Genomic DNA, 9,497 nt, shown 5'->3' on the forward strand with positions numbered 1-9,497 from the left:
TTATATCTAATTCTGTATGCCCCCCTCCTTGCATACTTATTTACTTTCACTCTCTCTCTCTCTCTCACACACACACACACACACACGCACGCACGCACGCACGCATGCACTGTAATTGTAAGCAACCATAAACCCAATCCACTCACCATTCCTTCTCCTCCTCATACCATATCTTTGCAGACTCTCAACCTTATTCAGTCAATAATTGTTTATTACTGAAAGTAATAAACAATTGGTAACTTGTATACTTATTGTATACATGTTACCAATTGGTATGGTAACATGTATACAACCAACTCACCCACTATCATCCATTCACTGTCTCTGGTGATGGGTACCATGTGCAACCCCTCGTACCATCTTTAGTGATGGGTACACGCCATTAGAAGGGTGCCATTATAATGGCATACCTTCTAATGACGTGCAACCCTTTGTACCATGTGCATCCCCTCGCAATAATGTTATCCCTTCTAATGACATGTGCATCCCCTTGTAAAAGTATACAGGTTACATTAACGCTCAACAACCAACTCACCCACTATCATCCCTTCTCTCCATCCTCAACATAAACAATTACTTTAGTAAACAAGTACTTTAGCAAAGGTACTTCTATACAAAAAGTATACAGGTTACATTTGCGCGCGCGCACACACACACAATCATCCCTTCTCCGCATCCCCAACATAAACAATTACTTTAGTAAACAAGTACTTTAGCAAAAGGTACTTCTATACAAAAAGTATATAGGTTACCCGTAACACACACACACACACACACACACACACACACACACAAACACAGACACAGAGACACACAGGCACACACATGCATGCGCATGTGCACATAGTTTATTATTTTTTTGATGAGTTAGTGTGCACAATGGATTTGGGAGATTCAAAGATGTTTCTACTTTATGTATATGTATTTTCATGTTTCACACTTAAGTATTGAGTGAGTGATGACTGATTAAAGTGAAAATGCACACACACACACACACACACACACACACACACACACACACACACACACACATACAATTTATTATTTATTATTTAGGTGACAAAATAAGTGTGTGGTTGATTTGTTCAATGGATTTGGGAGAGTCAAAGATGTTTCTACTTTATGTATATGTATTTTCATGTTCAACACTTAGTATTGAGTGAGTGATGCTTGATTAAAGCGAAAATGCGCACACACACAATTTATTATTTATTATTTAGGTGACAAAATAAGTGTGTGGTTGATTTGTTCAATGAGTTAGTGTGTGCGATAGATTTGGGAGATTCAAAGATGTTTCTACTTTATGTATATGCATTTTCATGTTCCACACTCAAGTATCGAGTGAGTTATGATTGATAAAGGGAAAATGCAACCAAGTTGATTAGACACACACACACACACGCGCGCGCGCGCGCGTGCGTGCGCGCTATTTACTATTCAGGTGACAAACATACACGCACACATTTATTATTTAGGTGACAAAGCATGTGGTTGATTTGTTCGATGAGTTAGTGTGTGCGATGGATTTGGGAGATTCAAAGATGTTTCTACTTTATGTATATGTATTTTCATGTTCCACACTTAAGTATTGAGTGATGACTGATTAAAGGGAAAATGCAACCATGTTGATTAGTTTATGATAAACAGTGAATGATTTGATTGGTCTATCAAATTTGTGATGTCTCACGAGATAGAATTCAGAATTCACAATGTTTGCCTAGTTGTTTGATCATGGTTCGAGTTCTGTATGATTTGGTTTATAGGAAGGTATGTTTTGGAGCGATTGAAGACAATTCAAGATGGAAAATGAAGAATGGGTTGACTTGTTAGTTATGATGGAATTTATTGGATTTGTGTATTTGCACTATCGAAGTGATATTGGCATATGTTTGTTGAATCATTGTGTGATTCAAATGGTTGATTGTGGGGTACCATCTAATGACGATTAGGGTGTGGTAATACATTTTGGTCAATTTTTCGTTTTTATGTGTAATATGTTTAGGTTAAGGTGATGGACTGACGTAATATTGAGAAGTATATTTATATGGAAGAAAGCTATTTTGCATTTGTGAGTGAGGTGATAGCGTGATCACCAATAGTTGTGCAATCGAACTAGTAGTTGAATGTCTTCGAGTAGATGCATATGGTGAACTGAAAGGACATGTACAAGAATTATTGAATTGCTATTTCCAGATCACTCTTTTTGATTAATCCTAACACGTTATCAAGTTTAAAGCCTCTAACACAATCACTTTTAATAGGACAAGCAAGATCTTAATAGGTTTGAAGATAATTCCTTTAACAAATGGCTCATTAATTTGAGTTAGAAAATCATTATAGTTACTTCTAACAGGGTAAAGATAGGTTTGAGGTGAATCTCTTAACTTGGTGACTATTGACAGGTTCTGTTCTTAATTATATATTATTGTAAGCTCCTAAAATGACCAAACCTTAAATAGGTCACATTTCATAAGAGCGCAAAATACTTGTGGGTTCCCTCTGACTAAGGGTTTTCACAATAAAAATCTTAGTGTTGTGTTATTTGTGTAGAAGCTTTTTTTGATGTTTCTTTGATAAGTTTCATAATTTGACATGGAATGAATGAATGGTTAGATGTTAGATCTATTATTGGTTAATTAGTTTTGTTAAGTTGTGGTAAAGTTTGAATTTGTGGATTAGTGATTTACCCCCAATCAGTAATTTTGGACCTTAAGTATATTAACACATTGCTCTTGACATTCTCTCCTTTTGCCTTGATATCTTATTTGTATTTGGTCTAGGTCCTCTTTGTTCTTATCTAATCAAAACATTACCTTGAGATAACAACAAAGAGGCACAAAAGAAACATCCAAGTATAATGAGATACTTGATTTATGTGGGAAAACCATTTGTGGAAAATTATAAGCTATTTTGGTTAGAAGGGAGTGATTTTTTAAAGTATCAATACCAAAAGGCTTCTAGATACAGTGACGTGTATGAATCAATGATTTCATAAAATGTAAAAAAATAGAAATAATTGACATGAAATTCTTGTATGATTAACCTAGTTTGGTGGTTGAATTTTCAAATTGAGTAAATAGCATGTGCACTGTTTTTAATAATTTGTATAGCTAAACAAGATTCGTTGACATGCTTCAACTTTTCTGTCATCATATTTACACAAGTTTGTTAATTGAAAGTAAAAATAAACTTGTTTACATCCAAGCGATGGAGTTGAAATGTTGAATATGGTTTGAAAGTGGGTTTCAGGGAGATTATCCCTTGATGATTTTGTTTGCGATTTTATACATTGGAAGGGAAGTACTCTAAAAGCTTTTTCCATATCTTATTACCTTTGTGAGGAAGAGGAGACTACCAAACTTGACTAAAGACAATTTTAATTTACATCACACAATTATACACACACACACACACACACACACACACACACACACACACACACACACACACACACACACACACACACACACACATATATGTTGAATAAGGTTTCTTTTTAGTGGTATATATATATATATATATATATATATATATATATATATATATATATATATATATATATATATATATATGTTGAATAAGGTTTCTTTTTAGTGGTACATATAAAACATAATAAATTATGTATTGGAGTTTTGAACATACATTGTTGCTTTTTTAATTGATCAATATTGTGATAAGTATTATACTTTAATTTTTTCACATACTTGAATACATTTTGTTTATATGTACACATTTTCCACCATAAGTTATCCCATTTAATGTTTTAGGAATAACTTATGGTTATGGAGTTTAGCTCCTTTCTTATCTCAAGGATAATTTTCATTAACATGGATGTCCTCATAATTGTAGACTCATCCCATCCAGATTCAATTATAAGCTAACCTTCACCTATATTGTTTGCACACACAGTTGTGCAAATTGATAATCAAGTGCCTAACAACAAATAATGCAAGGTAGATTTGTAAAAAATGTTTACAAGAACAAAAAAAAAGGGAATAACTTTTAATGTAAAGGAACTCCACAAATTGAACTTGACAATCATTCAATACATATATGCCATATAGGAAGTCAAACAATAAATTGAACAACAATCAATAACTCACTTTTTTTTTTTAACACAATGAAAATGATTGCAATGTATTGTTTATGATCTTTTTCATCTTTATAAGCCACAAACTTCACTCATTTTTTTAATTAGAGTTTTAAATGACACTACAACACTCCTAGAATCAAATGAAAGACCAAGATAACTTCTATAAGAGAATGGCAAGTCAATTGCAACAAGATGCAATAATGACATTATTCCTAATAAACATGATCAAAATGTACATAATGAGCCTTAATATATAGGCATGGAAATAAGAAAACATCATAAGGAGATAAGTTATCACACACAAAAGGTGGAATTGCATGTCCACCAAAGGTGGATTATCACCTATTATGAAATGAAGTATGCATAACATGCAGAGGATGATTTTATGATAAGTGTACTAAAGGTGGAGACAACACATAAAGTAGAATGTTATAACTATTATCACTACCTAAAGTGGAATTTCTAGTACAAAATGTCTCAAATGCAAAACACTATGCAATGCATTATCTCAATCAACTTAAGTAAATTATAATTAGGTCAATAAGTAATTATACCAACCGTTCTTAAGTCCAACTTAGAGGAATGCAACTAAACTCACATTGCAAGAGGAGTTCAAGTTACTAGGCCATGTTAGGTACCTATTTATAGTATGTAATGCAATGCAACAAATCTCTCATAAAGTGAACAAAGTAAAACAACCACATGGGAGAAAACTTCTCTCCAAAATGGGAGATGAAAAACACTTAAATCACAATTAATAAAAGTCTCAAGAGCCCTCAAGGGCTACTTACATCATCTATATACAATCAACTATCCCTCATAGGAAGGAAAGGAGAGAACATGGGACCCCAATAATGAAGAAGCTCCAATGTTTATGAGTTTGCTTGCAAATAAAAGATGATTCTATACCTATAAGAAACATGTCTTCCCTTAAGAAGAAACTGTTAGAGTGGGTTGTTGTTGCACCAAAAGACCGATTTGTCAATCCCTGATACAACCACTCATCTTATAATACACAGGAGGCGGTTAAGCCCTTGTCACGAATCCTGAGGGGAGCGTTGAACAAATTTCTAACAATCTCCCTCTCAACGTTACTTGAGTGCTTGAGGATTCGAACCTATGATCGAGCGTTGATACCACTTGTTAGAGTGGGGCTGCCGTTGCACCAAAAGACCAATTTGTCAATGCTTGATACAACCAGTCAAATTATAGTACACAGGCGGTTAAGCCCTTGTCACAAATGCCAAGGGGAGCGCTAAAAAAAAGTCTAACAGAAACAAGTCCATTAAAGCCAATCCACATCTGAATGGAATGAGGAATGAAGTATCCAAGTATGTATCTCTAAAAGATCTAAAAGGTATCTTAAAGCTCAAAGAATCCATCACATAAGCATGATCAAACTAGATTAAGAAATGTAACAAACCAAGTGAAGGAGAAGACTCATCAATGCGAATCTACAAAGAAGGTGAATAAGTGTCTCCAATTATGACTAAGTTGTTATCACACAGAGGAGAAGCCCTCTCGAGGATGTCTCCCAAATATGCAATTTGAGACTTAACAAATGAGTGTAAAATGTCATCCAAGTGCACATATCCCTCTACAAGATCTAAACAATAATTATCATCTTGTTGAAGAGTAGGATGAAAGTAGGTGGATTAGGAATTTCAACACTCGCCTCAACGATTCATGTTTCCAAAGCCTTCACATACATTATTCATCCTTGATGGAAGGGTGTGAATATCATGAAAATCATTAATATCATCAATTAATTGCTAAAAGCAATACAAGCAAGATGCATGATCCATAAACCCTTAGCTATGACAACTGTAGTCTCTGTGTTTGTAATGTAGACATAATTATGAGTGAACTCAACTATTTATCTTGTGCCCCATGAGTAATTTGGTAAATTGAAAGAAGATTAGTGGTCAAGGGTGGTACACAGATCATCATTAACTGTCCCTTCTCCCAATTCAATATAACCTTTTCCACAAACCTTCATGTATGTGCTTTTAGCCATCAATATATTAAGAGAATTACAAGGCTCAATTGAAGAGCTTACATATCTACAAAAGATGCAATGTAATGAGAAACACTTGAATCGAGTTCAACCTCCTCTCACATTCGAAACCCCAAATTTAAAAAGCTCCAATCTAGTTGGATTTATAAAAGGACCTTGATATTGTTAAACTCGATGGGATTTTGACTCATAAGCTTGTTATCCAACATGAATTTTCGCATCTGACCAATCTTACTACAAAGTGCCTCTAGTGTAGTCCAAATGTCACAAGGATGTGTACAAGATATAACATGTTATAACAGTTCATGAGAAATGAACATTTTGAGAGTATCAAGAGCATCATCTAGATTCAATCTTAGTAATCAAGAGCGAGATTGAATTAGTAATCAACTAGATTCAAAGCTTAAACAAAATTTCACAATATTGATAACTAATATAAGACCTAACACTTAACCATTCATTTCATTCATTCATTATATGTTAACTTGTGAACTTATCAATTAAACATCTAGCAAAAATATCCCCATAAGTAACTCCATACCATCAATATTTTTATCGTGGAAACCTTAAGTTAGAGGGAATAACCATGGTGGGAATTGAGAACCACAAGTATTTTGTACTCTTTTGCAATACGTCCTGATAAAGGCTTGGTCTTGTTAGGATCAGACCCTGTTAGGAGTCACTCGGTTTAAGGGATTTACCTCTAGCACTGTTGGGAGCTTTATCCTTTAGGAGTAACCTTTGCTGTGTTAGGAGCTTTACCCTTTAGGAGTAACATTGCTAAAGGATTTTCTAACTAAAATTAATGAGCCACCCTTTTAACGAAATTAAATTCAAACCTATTAAGATCTTGCTCACCTTGTTTAAGGTGACTTTGTTAGGGGCTTTTGAACATGAGAACCTGTTAGGATTCACCAAGAAGAGGGATATGGAATTAACAACTCACCATTGCTTGTACAAATCCAATTTAGTTCACCATCTGGATTTTCTAGCAGGCATTCAACTACTGACCCAATCCCTCTGATACTCTTATCAAACTCACCACAATTGCAAAAACAATATTTTTCCACATACATAAAAATATCAACAATTGTAACCCAATGTACTATTTCACATCAATTTATTGTAACTCTCTTAATACTCATTGTAGTATATGAAAATGCATATAAAACATCTATATACATCTCTGATTCTCCCATATCAAACATACAATCTAACTCAACACACAAACCAACCACACACTTGATTTACACTCTATACAATCTAGAACATTACCATTTTGATAACGAGTATACTTAAACTTTCGAGTTGACATCAATGCTATCACAAAAACTGATTCAACAATCATCAAACATATGTTCTAACACCTCTTCAAGATAATAAACAATTAGTTATGCCAACAATATCCCCCTTTGGCATTGATGGAAACACCAATTAATGACAATAACAACCATAACTGATCTTTCAACGCAAATCAAATTGGTTCCCCATAAAATGATTCATCCTCTTATCTTGTTCTTCTCCCTGTAGGATCTTCTTTTCTCTTTGTTTATCCTCCTTTGGGGATTTTCCCCTTGTGATCTTCTTGTACTTGAATTTTGTTACTTCTCCTCGATGATCTTCTTGTACTTCTCCCCCTTTGACAATAATGCCAAAGGTGTCTCACTAATTTCTGAGTTCATCTTCTACTTTGAATCTCCAATGAATTTCTCTATTCAAAATTCATCGACTACCTTCACTAACAATCAACTAGTTACTCCCCTCTAAGAAGTAGTTTCCATTACACCAATCTCTAAAAAAGATAGATAATGAGTTAATATCATAGTTTTTCTCTTGTTGGGTGATGAGACTTATCTTCTTGAATACTCAAAAACATTTTTAGGTATGAGCTTTATGAAATATATCTACAACTTGTTGATTTGAAGATACATAATCCATCCATACTTATTTCTCCTGTGTAATCTCTTTGAGAAATGATATTTAATTGCAATATGCTCTTCCTTGAGATGTTCGAATGAATTCTTTAATATGTTAATATGCTCTAGCTTTTCTCCACATCAACCCCTATGTAGCTCATCACCTCTTTCTTCAGTCCTATAGTTCCTACCCGAGGATCGAAGCGACCTCTCTGGACTATCTCGGTTCACACCAGAGCTGTGAGACCTCGCAGAGATTACATTGGGCAATGTCCCTCTTGTAGACCTCAGAGGTGACCTTCCAGAGTACTTGATTGCCTTAATGTCCACTTTCCATTCTAGATGAGTACTCGCCTGCGAGGAGTTCTTAGCTGTTGTTATTCCCCTTTTGTTGGTTCTTTTGGTGTTTTTCTTTCACATTCTTTCTATGGACACCGTTTGGTGCTCCCTCTGCTAGTGTTTGCCCTTTGTACTGTTTCCAGTCCCTTAGACCCTTGTTGGTCTCTTGTTGGTCATTAATAAATTTATCTTATCTTATCTTATCACTTGTGTTATTATAATAGATTGTTATTGGTCTTCTAACCATCTCATTTATCCCTTCCAAGACAACTTAGTTATTTGACAATTAAAATTTAAATCCAACTTCAAATACCAAAATAGTGAGCAATGCCAAGAGATAAAACATGCACAGTGACAATGATTTGTTAATGTGGGAAACCCATGATAAGAGGGAAAAACCTGATGGGATATAACCCACAATATGGTGTACTTATAAACGTTTATTGTGAAAAGATGTAACCATGTTAGGAGCCAATTAAAATATAATCAATACATTAGTCCCTGTTAGAAGACTCTAGCCCTGTTAGGAGAAATAAGGAAGACAACTGGATCCATTGTCCAAATTGCTTCAATAATTGTCATACAACATATCTTCAAGATAACAAATCCAAGTACTAAACTGACAAAATAGGTAAATTGTCCATTCAACTCCTTTGAAGTTCTCAAAGCAACATCAACATAATCCTCTACTCTACTTTGATTAAATTTGGATCCTTGCCATCGAAACATGACATCACATACAATATCACATTTTTAAACCAAGGAAAACATCTTTCCTTTATACAATGTTTTAACAACTAATTAGGTTATCATTTCAAGCTTCACCAATCTACAACATAGGACGTCATTAAGATAGTACATTGTAGTTCCACATGGTATATTATACTTTATAACTTCCAAAATAATTCCTAATACAAGAGTCAGCTTGACAGTGAAAATATCACATGTTACACTTAAATAAGCTTCATAAAATGATCTTTAAGATGTGGTAACACAAACATATCATCACGAACACACCTTCAGCCACAATCTAAGCTCGCTCAACTCAATTCCATCTCGCTCATTAGATACAATCAAAATATCAACAACTGTTTCTTGTACATTGTTCTACTACTAGTCTTCACCAAATGAT

The sequence above is a fragment of the Cupressus sempervirens genome, chromosome 5, assembly GCF_028749045.1.
Source record: "Cupressus sempervirens isolate cs-2001-9-10 chromosome 5, ASM2874904v1, whole genome shotgun sequence".
Taxonomy (NCBI): domain Eukaryota; kingdom Viridiplantae; phylum Streptophyta; class Pinopsida; order Cupressales; family Cupressaceae; genus Cupressus; species Cupressus sempervirens.